The 21,125-nt window shown below is 37.1% G+C and overlaps 1 protein-coding gene across 1 annotated transcript in view; it reads left to right on the plus strand.

The window, feature by feature from the left end:
• The first annotated feature begins 575 nt into the window (after positions 1–575).
• Positions 576–21,125, plus strand: part of nrbp1 (nuclear receptor binding protein 1) — a 71,795-nt gene continuing 51,245 nt past the window's right edge. Inside the window, exon 1 of the mRNA XM_028796781.2 lies at positions 576–1,018. The gene's annotated coding sequence lies outside the window, so the exon portion shown is untranslated. The remainder of the gene's footprint in view (positions 1,019–21,125) is intronic.

Below are 21,125 nucleotides of genomic sequence, written 5' to 3' on the forward strand. Positions count from 1 at the left end.
CACAGTAAACAATCATCAAACCCAAGGCAGTAGAGATTGTTGACAGTAATAAATATATGGCTACAATTATAGACTCAAAACTGACTTTTAATGAAAATACAGAAGCTGTCTGCAAAAAGATGATTCTTTTTAGAGTGAGTCCCAACACTTTAACAAATCTTGCATTGAGTCTGTCTTTACTTATGTTCTACTCACCTGGATTTTAAATCTTAATGTCATCAACAAAAAAAGAATAAATCAAATTGTAAAATGGCAGTAAAATAACCATGTCTCAACGGTTAAATCTGACAGAGCTGTTTATTAAGCAAGTATTACAGAAAGCTGTGTGTATTCTCTCAAACTGACCTCACCCACTACATTCTCAGTTCCAGTTGTTGCCATTAAGTCACAAGTTCAAGGTTCCAAGAATAAAAAGCATCCAGTTCAAAAAAAAAACAAAAAAAATGAACAACAAAGGGATACTCTGGTGGATGACAAAAAGTACAGATTAGTGAGAGTTAACTTTTTTGGAACAGCAGGGGGGCTCAGCAACGTTCTGATTGGTTCATTGAAATGTCACTCTTAGGATTGGCTGCGAGGAACGTGTTGCTGTTTGAATGGCGTCTTTGTAGACGCACGGTCGCCATTTATGTCATAGCCGGAGGAAATAAAATAAGGGGGTTTGTTGTCTTTCTGCGGCACACCATCACTGCTTGATTTTCTTATGGCAGACCAGAATACGTCTTCATTTTCATATTTTGGAGGCCTTCCGGTTTTGTTTCTTTCTGTTTAAAGTTGAACCAGCCCGCGGCCGCTGGGTTACAGACGAGTGCGGAAGTTCTTTGGGAAGAAGAGCTCTCCTAAAGTGGATTATTGAAAAAAAAAAACACGCATTTAAATAAAAAGCAAACAAATACGAAGAACAACTCCACATTCTTTGAATTTGATCTTCGGGTATTGGACTTCACCATTCGGGCCTCACCACGAAAGGGGCAGATCGTAAAGCCTTGACGTACCTCAGATTTTTCTTTAAAATCTGGTAAGTAAACTACATTATTCGTCTTAGTTTTTAGATATGTATATTTATATTTCTTACCCTATGACTATTGAATATGAACAGCTGACTCACTGACACGATTGCTAATTGATCCATGAAAAACGAGAGTAATGTGTGATATGATACGTGAAAAGCATTTTTCTCGGATGCATCGATGTTCCCTTTTTCGAATTCCCTTAACACGATTCTGAGCTTTCCAACTTTTAACTATCACAGAGCCAGATTCTGTCTACTGCCAAAAACAAAAGAAGGTTAGTTTCAAAACGCATTTACCTGTTTCATAATGAAATGTCAATTGTATTTATGGAAGATTATACAGATAATTTCAAGTTTTATTTGTGTAATAGCATGTCAAGTGAACTTAGGCGGGCGTTGAAGCTATTCATTCATTATCGTGTCCAACAACTTCCTGGTCCGAGCTGTCAGACGAACGCATTTTGTTCGTTAGGTGCCCATTTTACCACATTGTGCTGTTAGGATTTGGTATATTCTGGACTTTATATTTATCTCATGAGTACAGTTTTGAAGTTTGAATTGCCCAATAATATAGTCTAATGATCGCCTAAATTCTGCTTAGTATTATTTTCTAAACGTAAACTATTTGAATTGTGATGGTACTACATATTACGCTATCTTGTCAAATTTTCTTCCATTAATGTGAGGACATTTTAATTATTTATAACCTAGAAACCTTCCCAAATTGTGATTCTATATTTTTCAGCAAGAGTTGTATTGTCCACAGATATTTAAAAAAAATCTTGATTAAAATTTGGTTATGTCTTTGGTTTTCAGAACTGATTATTCGGTATTATACATACCAGTCTTTTAGTTTCTAACTATCTTAAGCCTGGAATACACGGTAGAAAAGATCCTCGGTCGGGCACACAGCACATCTACAATGGTGCTGAATCGGTGTTTTAGATTATTTTTAATATTCTCATCATTGGGGTATGTTGGAAGAAGTAGAATACTCAAAGGAAAAATGTGCGTGACGTGAAAAGAATGTGCATACTCCACACGGACGGTGGCTGGGCTGAGATTCTGGAGCAATGAAGCAACAGTGCTAATTACTATGTCAGTGTGCTGCCCTGCATTCTTCACATGTTTTTTAAAATGTTCATTGATTTACAGGGTAGTGAAAACATGCCTGCATCCTTCCTCTTTTCCCTGTTAGTAAAAAAAAAAAAAAAAAAAAAAAAAATGGAATCAAATTTTTTTAAGCCCCAAAAATCTAATTTTAGGACATCCGAGTGAAGAAGTTTTTTTTTTTTTTTTTTTTTTACTTTTGTCTTTTTTATGCAAAACCCAACTGGAACTGTGTGAGTAATTTCCCCGTCACACTTAATAACAGGTTGTGCCATTTTCAGCTGCAATGACTTTAACCAGATGTTTCTTAAGAGTTCTGATATTGCTATGGAAGAATCATAGCCCACTCTACTTTGTATACATGTTTTAGTTAGAACACTGGTAGATTTTTTTTGAGCATAAAGTCCTTGTTTCAAGTCTTGCCACAGCATCTCTTGGATTTAGGCCAGCCCCAAATCTTAACTTTGCATCTTTTTAGTTATTCTTTAGTTGTTCTTATCTGGACTTACTTTTGTGTTATGAGTCATTCATTGTCTTGCTACATGACCCACCTACACTTCAACTCTCAAATGGATGACTGCATAGTATGGTTTAGAATGTTGGGCTACAAAACTGAATTCATGGTTCTTTTATTTATGGCAAGTGTTCAGGTCTTGAGGGAGAAAAGCATTCCCTGGCATAATTACACAACTATCACCACAGTTTACCAGTAGTGTGATATTACTGAAGTTTGTAATATATTTGCCTTTCATGTGGCCCAGAAAGACACATTTTTGTCCAATTTTTCCAAATTACATTCACCCAAAAAGTTTGGAAATCACCCAGTAGCTTTCTGGCAGTTAGAAGGCATACAGTATGTACTTTTGATTTGTAGTCATTTCTGCTTCTCTGCTCTGTAATGAAGCCCATTTTTGTCTAGTGCCTATCTGATTGTGGAGTTAGAAATACTGACTTTTGCTTAGGCAAGAGAAGTCTGCTGGTCTTTGTGATTTATCTGGATGATTTCCTGCCTTGCTCTTGGATTAGTTTTGGCAGGCCAGTCTCTCTTGGAAACAATCAGTACTATTCTAAGTGTTTTGTGTATGTCTCTCACTGTGGCTTGGTGATGTCTCAGGACCTTGCAAATCTTTATGCCCTTTCCAAACAGATATCAACATATTTTTTGTCTTGATTTTTTTTTTGGTAGCAATTTCCTTTGATCATCCTATTATGTGCTTGTTGAATCTCTGAGCTGGAAATTTAACACTGATAGTAAGGTTTATATAAATAAATAAGGTTTGTATTAAGCAAGTCTGCCTGTGTTCAATTAGTTCACACTAGTTATTCTTTTAATTGGGCTGAGTTTAACTAGGTGATAGTTACTTTTGTCAATTAGCATCAGTAAATGCTGGTTACGTTTGTTTATTACATACATTAAATATGTTTTAATGTGAATAAATGTGTTTTTTATTCACTCAAGTGCAGTTTTTCTACGGTTAGATTTTGGTTAAATATCTGCAAACATGCTGTTTTCAAAGATTTGCACTAATAGAGAAAATCAATAAAGGAGTCAATACTTTTTCATGTCACTGTACTGTAAAATTGTAAGTAATGAGTACAGGTAGCTTTATCAAACTTTTGTTCAAATGGGGGGAAATGATAATAAATGAATATAGTTATGAGGGAAGGGCAAAAATTCAACTTTATTGATAATTTCTTGTGTCTCTAAGGCAGTAGAGTAGTCTGGATGTAAAGGTTAATTTCAGTCAATTTTTTGGCACAGTAGACAGAGGCTTGGGGCCAAGCTTCTGAACTGGTCTCTTTTTAGCTACTACAGTCCAGATCAAAGTGCACCGTAGTCTCGTGTAACAGAGTTTTTGTGTTGTTGTATGTCATCAGATTTGCCTTTTCTAACCCTTCTCCAAAGTTGTGGTGACTCTGCCAGTATTAAAGACATGTCTATTGAAAGGCTTGTCTTTGAGTTGTGGCCAAATGTAGGTCAATAGTCTCTAGCTGGCTGACTTTTTATATCTTGCTTATTTAGCTTTTCTTTTAAAGATGTTGTATTACTTTCCTATAGTGCATGAGGGTGCTGAATGTAGCAACTTAGCGCTGTCTGTATGATTTTATTTGTTTCAGGTTGCTGCAGGGTTCCTTTTAGATAGTAATTTTCGAAAGGTTGTTCAAAATACAAAGCAAAGTTGGCCCAGAAACATCAATAGCTTCTGTTACATTCCAACAAATTAATGTTTTGAACAGTATTGGCTACACAAGTAAGTATGTTATATGGGCACACATTAGTGTTTAAAGAAGGTTATTAGAGAAAAGAGTGACATTTTGGTGCATTGAATAGCACTACAACCTCACAGCTTGAGGAAACCAGGCTTGATTCTCAACTTTGTTGCTAATTGTGTGAAGTTTGCATATGTGTCTGTCAGACCTTACGATTACAGTTACTAATTTCATTGCTGGATCATGTCAGTTTACTTGAATAAGTAGAAATTGCAGAGCTTGTCAAATTACATAACTCTGTGGCCACTTTCAAGCACAGTTTCATATTTCTAAAGTATTGTGAGCTCTTTCCTTTTTCTGACAGCCATTAACATGCTGTCTGATGGGTCCAGTGCTGTATGTATGCCTTCCAGGTTACAAGATACAGATACAATCTTAGTTCCTTTTCTCCGTTGTAATGTTGAATTTAAAACACAAGACATCAGACAGACAAGCCTACCTTCAGATTGCGATGTCCAAAACACTCTCCTTCCTAATTCCTCATTGCTGCATTATATGCATTGTACTTTTGGGTTAGTGCTCTTTGTTTGTCAGCTCTCATGCACACATAACCTGTCCTGTTTGATTTTTGGTGAGGCAAGTTGCAGACTAGTTCAATTGAATTGCTGAATATGCCACACTGATGGTCATGGGTGCACACCAGCCACAGAATTCGACTCACTAAAGTCATGTAAATAAAGCCCACGACCGAAAATCACTGAAAGAGCCATGTAATATGATCTGGCTTTTATCCATCCATCCATCCATTATCCAACCCGCTACATCTTAACTACAGGGTCACGGTGGTCTGCTGGAGCCAATCCCAGCCAACACAGTGCACAAGGCAGGAAACAAACCCCAGGCAGGGTGCCAGCCCACCGCAGGGCACACACACCCACACACCAAGCACACACTAGGGACAATTTAGAATCGCCAGTGAACTTTATTCATTTTCATTGTAATCATTCCATACAAACAGATCAATTTATAACCCAACAAATTTGAAGACTAATCAAACCCCACCCCTGAGAAGGAGAGCTTAGCTAAAGGAAAATTGCTTTAGGCTTTTTAATAAGGCAACATTAAACAAAAGAAAGGGAGAAGTGAATATCTATGTAAATAAGAGATGGAGAAGGGAGTTAAATGCAATAATAGTTATTTCTCTTATTCTAACATAATATTGATTAAATCCTGCCATGTTTTGAAAAAATGTTGTACAGATCCTCTAACTGAAAATTTGATTTTTTCCAATTTCAAATAATATAAAACATCGGTTTCCCACTGACTTATCAGAGGAGAGTTAGGATTCTTACAATTTAACAGAATAAGTCTGCGTGCCAAAAGTGTAGTGAATGCAATCACAGTTTGCTTGTCCTTCTCTACTTCAAGTCCATCTGGAAGAACACCGAACACAGCTGTTAATGGGTTAGGAGGGATTGTGATACCAAGGCTGTCTGAGAGGCACTTAAAAATTTTTGTCCAAAATGATGTTAGTTTAGTGCAGTCCCAAAACATGTGACCCAGTGAGGCAGGGGCTTGGTTGCAGCGTTCGCAGGTTGGATCCTGCCCTGGAAACATTTTGGACAATTTTAAGCGAGACAGATGGGCTCGATTATATAATTTTTAGTTGAATAATTCTATGCTTTGCACATATAGAACTCGAGTGAATTCCCTGCTTTGCTACCTTCCACTCCTTTTCTGATATATTGATTAAGAGATCTTCTTCCCAATGTCCTCTTGGATCTTTGAAAGGTAGGGACTCTAATAAGACTCTATATATTGCGGAAATAGTGTTTGTTTCCTCGAAATTGAGCAGTATTTTTTCCAGCATTGTGGAGGGTGCAAGGTGGGGGAAATCGGGCAATTTCTGTTTAACAAAATTTCTAATTTGAAGATAGTAAAAGAAATGTGTAGCTGGGAGGTTGAATTTTGAACGTAATTGTTACGCATTGTTGAGCATTTTAATCCCAAATCTTTTCCAGGTATTAAAAACTGGATATACTTGCGAAGGTTGAAAGAGGTGGTTCTCTTGCAGAGGTGCCACTGATAAAAGATTTTCCATCTTAAAATACTTCCTAATTTGGTTCCATATTCTGAGTGAGTAAAGCACAGTTGGGTTATTAGTATATTTGCGATAACTTTCATTTATTGGAGAGCAGAGCAGGGAATATAAAGAAGTACTACAGGATTTTACTTCTATTGCGGACCAAGCCTGTGTATGTTCATTTATTTGTGTCCAGGTTTTTATGGCTTGTATGTTTGCTGCCCAGTAATAAAACTGAAAATTAGGTAAAGCCATGCCACCTTCTGCCTGAGGTCTTTGTAGGGTCGCTCTTCGGATACGTGGGTGTTTTGAGTTCCAAATGAATGAGGTTATTAGTGAATCTAACTGTTTAAAAAATGATTTATTGATATATATTGGAATGTTGTGAAATAAAAAGAGAAGTTTAGGAAGGATATTCATCTTAACAATGTTAATTCTTCCGGCTAGAGTGAGATGAAGGGTTGACCATCTATGCAAGTCTTGCTTAATTTTTTCCATACAGACGCCAAAATTTTGTTGATAAAGAGCTTTATGTTTACTTGTGATATTTACCCCTAGGTATTTAAACTGATCTGCTATGGTAAAAGGTAGGGTGTCTAATCTAATATTATATGCTTGTGAATTCACTGGAAAGAGTATACTTTTATTCAGATTAATTCTAAGACCAGATATCTTTTGAAATTCTGTTAGTGCTGTTAAAACAGCGGGGACAGTGTTTTCTGGGTCTGATATATATAAGACCATATCATCTGCATATAGAGAAATTTTCTGTTCCAGTCCTTCTCTGACAATCCCCTTTATCTGATAAGAATTTCGGCAGTGAACCGCCAGTGGTTCAATAGCGATTGCAAACAACAGTGGCGACAAGGGACATCCTTGTCTGGTACCACGTTCTAGTTTAAAGTAGTCTGAGCAAATGTTATTAATACAAACTGAAGCTTCTGGATTGGTATACAGTAGTTTGATCCAAGCACAAATATTCGGGCCAAACCCAAATTTCTCCAATGCAGTGTGAAAAGGTAATTCCATTCAATCATGTCAAATGCCTTTTCTGCGTCTAATGATAGTAATATCTCTGGGGTGTTTGATTTTGCTGGTGAATATATGACATTAAACAAGCGTCGGAGATTTGAAGATAGGTGTCGGCCTTTAATAAATCCAGTTTGATCTTGTGATATTACCGAGGGCAGCACTTTCTCCATCCTTCTAGCTAGGATTTTTGAGAGTATCTTAACATCATTATTCAGGAGTGAAATTGGTCTATATGATGCACATTGTAACAAGTCCTTATTTTGTTTAGGAAAGACGGTGATTAATGCTTGTCGAAATGTTTGAGGTAGAATTTGGTTGTCTCTAGCTTCTGTAAATGTTGCCAATAAGAGTGGAGCTAGCTGAGTGGAGAATTTCTTATAAAATTCTACGGGGTAACCATCAGGGCCTGATGATTTCCCGCTTTGTAGTGACTTTATAGCGTCTAGTTATTCTGTTAGCGTTAGAGGTTTATCCAGTTCCTCAGCACTTAAAGCATCTATTTGTGGTATTTGTGAATTATCCAGAAATGCATTAGATTGTGTGTTGTCTTCTTTGGACTCAGTGGAATATAAAGACTTATAGTAATCACTAAATGTGTGCATTATTTTATTATGGTCGATGATTTCTTCTCCATTCTTGTTGGTGATTACTGGTATTGCATTGTGAACTTCTTGTTTATGAATTTGTTGAGCTAAAAGCTTATTAGCTTTTTCTCCGTGTTCATAGTAATGCTGTCTAGACTTATAAATAAGTTGTTCAGTTTCTTTAGTTGTTAAGATGTTAAGTTCTGTATGTAGGGCCTGCCTTTTCCTGTGGAGAACTTCATTTGGACGCCTGGCTTGTTCTTCATCTATTCTAGTAATTTCATTTCTTAGCTCTGACACTTTCTTGGTTTCTAAGTTATTTCTGTGGGAGAGATATGAAATAATCTGTCCTCTTAAGAAGGCCTTTAGAGTTTCCCAGAGTGTTCCTGCAGAGACCTCTGTGGACGTGTTTGTCTCTAGGAAGAAGCTGATTTGTTTAGATATAAATTCTGTGCAGTTCTCGTCTGCCAATAAAAGAGGGTTAAGATGCCATCTGCGAGGTGAGTATGAGGGGCTTATTGATTTTAGCTCCAAGATTAGAGGGGCATGGTCAGAGATAACAATTGTGTCATATTTGCATGATTTAATTGTAGGCAGGAAATTATTATCTATAAAAAATAATCAATTCTTGAGTAGCTATAATGCACTGGTGAGTAGAACGAATATGTTCTTGAGTTTGGGTTAAGAAACCTCCAGGGGTCTGATAAGTTGTGATCATTCAAAAACTGTGTAATTATCTTTGCAGTATTAGATGTCGCCCCCCCTGTCACAGGAGTCCTATCTAAGAGTGGATTTAAAACACAATTAAAGTTCCCAGCCATTATAATTTTATGAGTGTTCACATTGGGAATGGATGCAAATAGATTTTGCATGAATTCCTTATCATCAACATTGGGTGCATAAACATTTATCAAAATCATTTTACTGTTATATAAGTTGCCCATGACCATCACATATCTCCCTTCAGGGTCCGACACTACATCTGATGCTACAAATGGAACTGTTCTATGTATGAGAATTCCCACCCCTCTAGTTTTCTTTATAAAGCTAGAATGGAACATTTGGCCAGTCCAGTCTTTTTGTAATCTGAACTGATCCTTGGTTAGTAAGTGGGTCTCCTGTAGAAATACTATTTTAGCGTTTAAGCCTGTTAGGTGAGAGCATACTTTCTTTCTCTTTAATTCGTGATTCAGGCCTTTAACATTCCAGCTCACAAAGTTAACTGTCCCATCATGGAGACATTGATTCTGAATTTTTAATGTCATTTATAGTTTTAATTGGTAATATGGCAGTTTTAATCTTAGTTTCAAGATTCCCCATGAGTTATTGCATTTTAGCCTATTGTTGCATTGATATTTATAATTATAAGAATTACAAGAATAGATTAGATATAACCTGCTCTCCTTCTCTCCCCCCTTTATCCCCCCACCCCCCCATTTTGCCTCCCCACATGAGGCTAGATCCCAGTTCGCGATGTTCCAGTCCTTTGACATACGAAGAGACAGAGCATGTCCAAAACAAAACAAACCCCACCCTGCAGTGGCGTTACAGAATTAAAACAGAGATATCTTTTGCAGTTAAATTCTTAATACTATCTGCCGAAGATGTTCTCATTAACAATATTTAAGCTTGAAATAATCTTCAGCGCTTTTAAGTTAAGATATTAAGATAAAAAAAGGAAAACAACCCTGGGAATTATTTTAAAAACAAGTCTAGGATAAACCTGGTAATTCCTACTGTAATAGTATAATGGTAATAGTATAGATAGTAGAAAAAGCAATAAACCAAGGGTATGAAGTTAAACAGTCTACTTTAAGGTATAGTAAAATAAAAAAAAAAAAAGAAAAACGAATCCTACTTTAATTACTTCCACATTTTCACACTCACGTCTATAACTCTATAACTCTGATTAAAACATAAACATATAAAGTCCAGATAAAGAAAGAAAGAGAAAGAAAAAAAAAAAAAGGGATGTATAATTATAATACCACTCTCTTTAAACATGGATCCAGAGAGCAGATCATAGGTCCTTCCCGTGCCTCGATAGAATACGGCTCCTTATTAACTTTCAAAAAAGTGTCGGAAACAGCTTCTTTAGTTCTTTTTCAGCTTCTTCTTTGCTTAAGAAAATATAATGTTGATCTTGAACTTCCACTTTAAGTTTGGCGGGATACAAGAGGCTGTATTTGATATCGGCTTTCCGTAGCAACTTTTTAATGTCGATGTAGGATCTGCGTTTTGCAGCTGTTGATGGTGAGAAGTCGGGAAAAATATGAATAAGATTATTTTCAAATATAATCTCTTGCTTGCGTCTGAGAAGTGCCATCACATCAAGCTTACATCGTAGTCGCTCGAAGCGGACAATAAAAGATCTATGTTTAAAGGCGCTTAGTATCTTTGTGCGATAAGCCGTGGCTATCTCAATGTCGAGTTTAAATTCATCTCCAATTATTTTAGACAGTAATTCTACTGCAAATTTCACTTGGCTTGAGCTTTCTCGTTTCTCAGGTATACCCTCAATTCTTATATTATTTCTTCTGCACCCATCCTCCAGGGCTGCAAGTCTGTCTCCAAGTTTTTTGCATTCCAAGTTTGCAGCTGTGGCTTTTTCATCGGCGTTAGACGCCAGTTGTTCTGCTGTTTCCACTCGAGCCGTGAGTCCCTGCTTAACGTCTTCCAGCTGATCTGAAACGTCATTAATATGGTCATCAAGCCTTTTCAGTTTGGAATTAGTTTCTTCAATGTGTTCCACTAATTTCTCCAACATGCCTTGAAAGTTCACGTCAAAACGTTTAAATAGACACATTTCCTTATCTTTGTTATCCTTCTTGAGCTCAATGGCCACCTTCTTAAGATCATTCGTGTTATCTTTCTTAAGCTCATTCATGGCCGTAACCATGGCAGTGGCCAGTGTAGCGATCATCTCTTTCAGTTCAGTTTTCAGTTTGGACAGTTCGCTTCGGCTTTCGTGCTCCGCAAGTGGAAATGCAGCAGGCGCTGCAGGCTCGCGATGAGTAGATGAGAGCACGTCCTGCAGAGCCCTTTCTAGTCTCGAATGATCCTCGGAAATCGGCGATCCATCGCGACCTGTATCACTTGCACCTTCGCTCCCATTTTCACTCTCGACTGGAGACGATACAATGGAGCGGGGTCCCAGGAATTCTGCGCATTCGTCTACCTGTTCCAGGTCAGTCTCCGTGAGGCCATACCTTGCACTTGCACTCAGGCCGGAAGTCTGTCCAGACTTTGATACAGCTTTAAGTTTCTTTTCCGGTTCTTTCTGACTTTTCTTCTTGTTACTCATGCTTGTATATTGTAGTGGAAGTTCCTTGGTCGGGTTAAATACAGGATACCTCTAAATAATATGAAATACGTGGGAAAATAAAGCCGCTGCTAGCGGAGCTCTGCTTCAGACGTCCATCTCCTATAAACGGACGAAACCAACCATCGCCAGTGAACCTAACCTGCATGTCTTTGGACTGTGGGAGGAAACCCACGCAGACACGAGGAGAACATGCAAACTCCACGCAGGGAGGACCCGGGAAGCGAACTCGGGTGTCCTAACTGCGAGGCAGCAGCGCTACCACTGCACCACCTTGCCGCCCTATGGCTTTTATTCTCTTAACAAATTATTCCAATGTTATATGGCCTGCTTTTCTTTTCACTTTTAGATCATGTTTCCAATGACACTTTTAAATGTAAACTCCTTGAGTCAATAAGCCTGAATAGATACCAGATGGGGGGGAAAAAAAGTTTACATTTCCTCTGTTAGGTGACTGGTTATTTTTTATTTTCTGTTGGAAGAGTTGATCTTGCATTTAAATTTTAGTTGTTCATTTATGTTTACAAGTATGCACATGCATTACCTGAAGGCAGATACTATGGAGTCCTTTTAAAGTTAATGTATGAATTAACATTGTTAAGCTTTTGTCATGATATCCCATGTTAGGAGGTCAGAGTAGTTGAATTGAATAATAGAATTGGTAGGCCTGGTTAGGTCAGGCTCATGAAAAGCCAACATTGTAGTGAAACTTCAAATATAATCTTGCTGCTTTCTCAAAGTGGATGCATATCAGTTAAAATGTAAAAAACAATCTTTATTAATTTCAATAGTATTTGAATGGGTCAGAAATCTATCCTGGATTCGTGGAGATGAGTGAGAAGTAAAATATTTAACATTTTCCTGGAGTCATGTTAGAGATTTAATAAATAACCTTTATTAGCCAAATTCTATTGAACTTTCTTAAATTGTGGTGTAGTGAAAAGTCAAGCAAAATGACACATTTTATTGGCTAACTAAAAAGATTACAATATGCAAACTTCTGAGGCAACTCAGGCCCCTTCTTCAGGCAAGATGTAAATTGTAAATTGTGGTGAAAAATAATGTCACTGTAGCTGCATTTTTCCAAAATTGTCAAAGTTCAGTAGCTCTAACTTAAAAATGGGATTCAACAAAAAGCCTGATGCGCCAAAATGATTCCACAGACCAAATATCTTCGTTTTTAAAAGTTTTAGATAGATAGATAGATAGATAGATAGATACTTTATTAATCCCAATGGGAAAGTCACAAAAATTCACAATTTTAGTTCAAAGTAAAACCGTTCACACAAAAAAGGAAATTAAAGTAGCAAAAAAAGGGAAAAATTCTTGGTAAGAAAAGTTCTGTTCAAAGCTTAAATCTTGTTACATTTCAAATTGTTACCAATTACTTAATGTTTCTGAACCATTTCTAGACGACGTTCAGAAATCTGTATGCTTATCCCATTTCTGAGTTGAAAATGGGTCTTACAAGTCCCTGTGCACTCGGACAACAAACAACAACTGACTCAATTATCACACTGTATCTCAGTTATAGCAAGAAAGGTCTTATCTCTTACTAACTTATTGGGGGAGAAGACTATACCATTGTCTATGACTATGGAAGAAATGTATATTCTATTCCAATTAGGCAAATATTAATATGAGTTTAACTCAAAACTTTAACTTTCTAAGTTTGGCTCTTACAGTCACTTTGTGGACAGTTTCAAGTGGTAACACTAGTGATTTAGTAATCAGTTGTCACAATGAGTATTGCTTTGAATAGCTTTGGAAAATGTATACCCTATAAAATATATAGTAAATGAGCTTAGTTTTAAGATGCATAAGAGATCGATATAACGCGGGAGGCTTGGCTGGATATGAGCAACAACAAAGATAAGAGAAAAGGCTGTTGGCAAATAATTATGCTAGAAAGGTCCAGCAAAAAAAATGGGTGGAGGGTCGAAGAGATGTTATTAATCTATTTGGCACCAAGTGAAATATTTAATGGGTGATATGTTTTAACTAAATTTACTTGTTAAACAAAATTTTGACAAATTGTAAAACAGTCCTTATATCCTGGATCAATGCTTGGTGGTGGGTGTGCTTGGACAGCCAGCATCTGCACTCTCCTGACAGGATAGCCTCATGGTCCTTTATATAAAAAAAAAAAAAAAAAAAGAAAAAAGTAATCTGAAGAAGAGTTGAGTTCTGTCTTACATTTTGTTTAGTTTCATTACTTTTAGAGGATACTGCAGATGACTGTGAAGATTATTTCCTTTTGAGTGGCTTTCTTTTTTAATTAGGGTGCATTCTATTTCTATGTCATTTGTAATTGCCTACGTCAGTGTGACTTGTCAGCTTTACTGCCTGCTAATTGCTTTGCTACCCACGAGATACTAAAATGTAAAGTCGTAACATTAACAGGTTTCTTGATTGGTTGCATCATCACATTACTATGATGTGAATGAATCATGTACTTTTAAATGTGAGCTTGCACTATTGAATAAAACTGAAAAACATTAACGATTTCAATTTTAGGTTATGAAAGAACAGCAGGAATTTCCAATTTTTTTATTAACCTAAACTGAGTTTTTTTATAATAAAGTGTTAATTTTTTATAACCCTTTCCTAAAATTTGTGCTCTGTAACTAGTTTCTTATCTGAAAAAAAAAAAGTGAAAGGAGTGTAATGAATGCAGGAGGTCAGTGAACTCCAACAGGAACACTCTACGTCTGTCAGTGAAGATCTGTCATTCATAATTTTCATAACTTGTCTGTTCCATTTTGTGTTTTAGATTAACTGTTTCTCTGATTATGCATTTAAAAACATGTCTGGTCATGTTAGAGAAGTCAAGGGAATGGGAGATGACAGCTCTAGTGGTTGATAGGGTTTTTCCATTCCAAAAAAAAAAAAAAACTACAACAAGGGCAATGAGTGTCACTAAGTGAATTTTTATTTATTTATTTATTTTTCTCCCCTTTGTGCTGGAGAATGTAGACTGATGAAACATCAAAGTGCATCTGTGGAAACCAAGAATGTCCTTCCAGTGCTTTTGTCATTTTTGTTTTTTGATCTTAAAGTAAACATTGTTTTTCAGTTCTCACAGGCAGGTTTGCTGCCTATTTGTAGTGATTTTTAAAAATATGCTGTAGCGCATGGAGCTCCCAAGCAGGCAGTCTCTCACACAAATGGCTTCCATGGATTTACCTGAGCTCGGCAACCTGCCATCAGTTTCTCTTATGTCGTATTTACCAGATTCAGCCAGTGGCAGGGAGCCTTGGAAACCTCATAAATAAGCCAATGTAAGAGCTTTAAATACACAATAAATCATCAGTTTAGCGCAGTGATGGAACTGTCGGTTTAATGCAATGATTAAAATAAATGAAGCCCAAGTTAGTTAAGGCACAATTTTTTAAACTGTAATTGTGTATTCTCCATGGCTTCCAGGTTGATTTATTCAGAAAATGTAGTTGGGCTACCAATTCATGCTATCTCATACTAGAAAATAGTCTAACTCTGTCAATTGATTTCTTTAGGTAATGTAGCATACAATTCTAATGTTTGGTAAACATAATGAGATAAATATTTTTTAGAAGTAAATATTGATTGTGTGTAAATATACAGTATGCCACATGGATTATCATTTTTCATTCTTATGGTTTATGAAATATGCAAAAGAAGGGGACCTCAAACCTGAAGTAATATACAGCATGTTGTCTTGAATAATTGCATAAGTAATTTGAATACAAATGAAAAATGTAATTCCATCTTCCTATTCAGAAGTCCTCTATTTATGGGATGGGATACATGACTGCGGCAAGGAGTTTGCTTTCTAACTTTTTCAATTATTATGCTTAAAAATTAGTTACACAAAGTAATAATTTCAAAATTAAAATAAATACAATAAATACATATTTCCTAAAAGAAGTTTAATATGCATTCCATCAGAATGATTTTCACTCTTAAATTTACAATTTATTATAATGGTAAGTACCTGGGAAATTGTTGATTTTTATGTTTTAAAAATCTCTTTTAACATTGTGGAGAGGAACTGGTGTATAGGGGTACTACTGCTCCATTTCTCTGACAAGGTTGTCAAGTTTTATGTTATTTTCATATATCCCTGTTTATTAGTAAGCGTAGGCATATATAGGAAGATGAGTGTATGATGTTTTGCACAATAGACTATCTGTCTGGCAGACTGCAGTTTCTCAGGCTCACCTTTTCTTTTTAGCCAGTACAACTCAGACCTTTAATACAACACCAAGTCACATCACTTGCAGAAATTCTGTTGATTCTACACAAATGGAGTGTATTGACAAGGGGGATGAGACAGAATTAATCTGGAACTAAGAATCGGCAAAACCAAGGAATTTGTTATTGTCTTACACTGCACTGAAGAGCCATTGTGGCTGGTCACTATTCGGGGCAGTTAGCGGCTCCAAGATTTCTGAACAGGGTGAGCCTAAAATTAGTAGGCCTAATACTATTATTATTGTTTACTTTAAAAATAGTTAGGTTTTGGTCCCGTACGTTTTTGGAGATGGATGTGTAGGGAGAGCTCTGTTAGCAGCAGTGTTATTTTACCCTTTTTTAATTATCATTCAGAGATCTCCTGTATTTATTCATTCTGAGCGGATTTAATAATACCACACACAAGTACAAATAAGCATGAGTAGCAAACAAAGGGCTCAGAAGGAAAAGGATAAGGCAGCATAAGCCCTGTCAAAGTCTAAACTGGCCAGTTCACGGTACAGCCTCCCAGAGACAGACCTAGATCAAATAGGCAAAGGTACAGACCTGCCAGGACCTGACACGGCTGCTTCTGCTCCAGGTGAGAGTGTTAGTAGGAGCGAAACTGCAAGTGGGAAGGGCGAGGAGTATTCATTGATTTCAGGAGAACCATTGGATCATAGCATGGCCTTTTCGTCCCCACTGTCAACTTCAGCCAATACCCACGCAAGTCCGCCACATCATCTCCCTCTGGACTCACAACTCTGCCTACAGAGATTGATGAAGAACGAAACACGCTGTCTGAGTAGAAGGTAATGATTGACTCACTCTCGCATAAATTATATAAAGTGAGATCTAAAGAAGAACAATAGGAAAATAAAGGTCCAAAATGAGAAACTGAATCAGGATATGAAAGACCTGGAGCAATGTTTAGGTATTGAGTTTACTGCAACTTTAACAGAAATGCTATGTAAAACTGATGGGGGGAAAAAAATACAAGAAAATACAAGCAAGTTAGAGTAAAATTAGAGTACTTGCTGCTCAACTGGAAGATGTTAAGCAATTTTTTAGTACCTATATTGACATAGTTGAACAATCGGCTTCCTCTGCAGATATAAATGCAATGGCTACAAAATCAGAATGCAAAGTGCTTACTGACAAACTGGCTGCACTGGAAGATAGATGCAGAAGGACCAACATCAGAATGGAAGGTCTTCCTGTAAAACGGGGAAAAGTGAAATTTATAGCTGAACTATTCTCTAAAATAACCGGAGTGGACTTTAAAACAGACATCGAGATCTCTGCATACTACCTTATATGTGGATTGAATGCCTCCAAACCAAAAAGCCTAATTGTCCCTCTTCACAAACTACAGGCTAAACAAAACCTTAATTTCCTTCTCGGACAGAAAGACAAGATTACTGTATATTTGAAAATAACTGCACTCGTACTTTCCCAGATTTCTCCACTGCAACAGCTGTTAAATGCAATGCATTAAACAGCACTTACGTAGAGCTGAAATCAGGTTCTTCGAATGAAGCAGATAAAGAGCTGAGAAGACTAATCCCAACTTTCTTTTGAAAAACACAATCATAAGTCACACTGTGTTCTGGCAATGCAAAGCTTGAAGCTTGCTTTCTGGACTGTTTGTAATGCAACATTTGCCGTAACTATATTATTTTATTTATTTTACATTATTGTATATTGTACATATTTTTTTTGACCATCCTTTTCCTTTTTTATTTATGCTGCAATTATTATATTGATAATTTCTTTCATTAATTATATGCACATTTTGGCAGCTTATGGCTACATCTTGGCTAATTGGTAACCAAAATGTAAACAGCTATTGCCAGTTTGTTTCAGCTATTGTATACAGTGATCCCTCGCTATATCGCGCTTCGCCTTTCGCGGCTTCACTCCATCGCGGATTTTATATGTAAGCATATTTAAATATATATCGCGGATTTTTTGCTGGTTCGCGGATTTCTGCGGACAATGGGTCTTTTAATTTCTGGTACATGCTTCCTCAGTTGGTTTGCCCAGTTGATTTCATACAAGGGACGCTATTGGCAGATGGCTGAGAAGCTAGATTGCTTACTTTTCTCTCTGTCTTGCGCTGACTTTCTCTGATCCTGATGTAGGGGGATTGAGCAGGGGGGCTGTTCGCACACCTAGACGATACGGACACTAGTCTAAAAATGCTGAAAGATTATCTTCACGTTGCTATCTTTTGTACAGCTGCTTCCTGAAACGACATGCTGCACGGTGCTTCGCATACTTAAAAGCTCGAAGGGCACGTATTGATTTTTGACTGAAAAACAAACTCTGTCTCTCTCTATCTCTCTTTCTCTCTCTCTCTCTCTCTCCCTGCTCCTGACGGAGGGGGTGTGAGCTGCCGCCTTCAACAGCTTTGTGCCGCAGTGCTTTGCATACTTAAAAGCCAAACAGCCCTATTGATTTGTTTGCTAGAGATTGTTTTCTCTATCTATGTGACATTCTGTGCTCCTGACACGCACTCCTTTGAAGAGGAACATATGTTTGCATTCTTTTAATTGTGAGACGGAACTGTCATCTCTGTCTTGTCATGGAGCACAGTTTAAACTTTTGAAAAAGAGACAAATGTTTGTTTGCAGTGTTTGAATAACGTTCCTGTCTCTCTACAACCTCCTGTGTTTCTGTGCAAATCTGTGACCTAAGCATGACAATATAAAAATAACCATATAAACATATGGTTTCTACTTCGCGGATTTTCTTATTTCGCGGGTGGCTCTGGAACGCAACCCCCGCGATGGAGGAGGGATTACTGTATTACATATTTATTGAGTATATTTATGTATCTAGATTGCATAATACCATACATTGCATCAATCTCGTCTTTGCACAATGTCTTGTGTTTTAGTTTTAATTTTAAATTTAAATTTTTATTTTAAATATATATTTTTAATTCTGTTTTTAATTTAATTTTAATTTTGTATTTGCACTTCATGTTATGCTGTGGACCCTGAGCTTCGCAATTTCGTCTATCTGCATACTTGTATATGGTTGAGATGACAATAAAGTTCCCTTTGACTTTGACTTGAAATGCATCAGAGATAAAAGGGATTCTCGGAGGACTTGAACAGAAAGTACTAGTATATGCAGATGATATGGTACTGTATATATCTGACCCACAATTGTTCAGGGACAATTAAATACTAAAATAAATACAGTACAAATTTCCTTAAAATACATACTTGAACAAATCAAAGATGTAGAAAAATATTTATCCATTATACATCGCTCTATATATAAAATCCACCTATGTATGTCCGCTTTTCACGGGAGAAATACTGAACGGATTTAGATTGGGTTTTTTCTATAATTTGCTTGAACATTCTGGTTGATTTTGCAACTTCTGTCATCACGCTAAGTGTCATAGTTCTCTTGCAGGAGTGATTTATTGGCGCTAATCCGAGACAAAGGCTGCAGGCTGAGGGGAGGGTGAAGCGTGAATGTCAGTGTGGAGCCGAGTGGGGCCCTACTCACTCACATGCCAGCCTCTGTTCGAATCGCTGTACCCCTGGCCACGTTTTGGAGTGGACCTTGCCTCCGCTTAGCTAGCGATACCTGTTTGTTTATTGATTTTTAAAGTCTGTCCTGTTTCACTACTACGTGGGCAGAGCCACACGGGGCGGCTAGTATGGCATAAAAGAAAATGAAATGCTACACTTAACTACATGCTATCATATTGTTTAGTTTTTTCTGTAATGTACCTATCTGAAACAAGGCTTACATTTTTCTAACAGCAAAAATATATACTCACACAATCAATTAATTCATATTGGCAATTAAATGCTGCTTAAATGTACAATGCAAATATACATGTACTTATATAGGTTTTAATCATTTTAAAAAATTAATTGCATTACAGATTTTTGCTGATAAATATGCATTTACTATATTTGTACGTCTGTTTTTTTTTTTTTTTCTTCAGTGCATCAAGTAAACATTTGCAATTCTTGAGGTGTAAGTATAAAATATGGATTACCATTTTAATTATATAGTACTTGTTTCTTACCAAAACTTATGCAGTATGACACACAGCAGAAAATTATAAACACAATACAAACCTTTGAAACAAGCCTTTTTTTTTTTTCTTTTTCTAGTTAAAAGTGTAAGCTGCTGCAGTTTAAACAAGCACAATGTCCACACTCAAGCAGTGCCGATTTTAATTTAAAGGACAAAGTAAATATCTGAATTCCTTAAAGTAGCTTTTCTTACCGTTTTTGTTTAGTTGGACAGGACAGGTCTAGTTGTACATTACTTTTTTTCTGTTTAATTATTGCACTTTCTTTAACGCAAAGGCTAATATACCAATTCCCTCTCGTTCACTGATTAAAAAACAAGCTTCCACTTGTTGCTCTTTATTTACACTGCAGGAGGTTTGCTGCAAAAAAAACAAAAAAACTAGCATAAAGGCCTTTTTTTTTTTTTTTTTTTATAATGTGAAAATTGGCCATTTTCGACTGGAGGCTAATCGATTGATCTAATGAATATGTTCTCAGTGAAGTTATCCCATAAGTTATCCCTAAAAGATGGCGCCGACTGGTGTGGCTGGCCGTCTGCTCGTCTCTCTAGTCTATGTTTTAACTTTGTTTTTATGTTTTAGTTTATCCCAACGGCCACTGTCCTATGATCGTGAGTCTTTACTAAACATATTTTCTGGCTTGCTTTCCTCTCAATTTTCATCTCCTGGTTGGATTTTTTGTGAACCTCCACCTTTGTTTTATTCATCTCCTGACTTCTTCACCTGGACACCGGTGTTCACCTGTATCAGTGAATTGAATGCCCCTCGGAGACGCAAACGCACCCGCCGCCGTCGTGGGAAAAGAGCAGGAATTGCCGTTAAACAACGCCGACTGAAGTCCCAGAGCTTTGTTTCCCGATGCCTGCGAGTCATTTATGACCCATCTTCTCCTGCTCAGGACTCCATCACTGGTTCATGGGCGTTGGACACCGGATTTAATCTCTCCATTTCAAGACAGCATCACTTTTCCTCGGCCTGCAATCGAGTAGTAAACACTGCTAATCTTCGCACGCTCACCCGTGCTCATCCTGCAGCGAGCTCTTCATCTATCAAGGCTGCTCTCTTGAACGTGAGATCAGTGTCTAATAAAACTTTTATTCTGCAAGACTTTATTACCTCAAATAATCTGGATTTCTTCTTCATCACTGAGACTTGGATTTTAAATGGTGACTCTTCTTGTTTTACTGACTTGACTCCACCAGGTTACTCATTTTTAAACTCTCCTTACCTGACTTGTCGTGGGGGGGGCATTGCCATTATTTTTAAAAGTATGTTCTTGTGTCGGAGCCTTACAAGGGGTCCGTTTAGCAGCTTTGAACTCCAACTTTTCGAAGTGTGCAGCTCCCCTTCTCTAGTGTTTGCGTGGTTTATAGACCTCCTGTAATTAATGATACTTTAATTTCTGGATTCTCTGATCTCTTGGCTGATATCACCCTCTCTCATGACAAAGTTCTTATTGTTGGTGATTTCAACATTCACGTTTTGTTGTC

Source organism: Erpetoichthys calabaricus, chromosome 3, assembly GCF_900747795.2.
Source record: "Erpetoichthys calabaricus chromosome 3, fErpCal1.3, whole genome shotgun sequence".
NCBI lineage: Eukaryota > Metazoa > Chordata > Cladistia > Polypteriformes > Polypteridae > Erpetoichthys > Erpetoichthys calabaricus.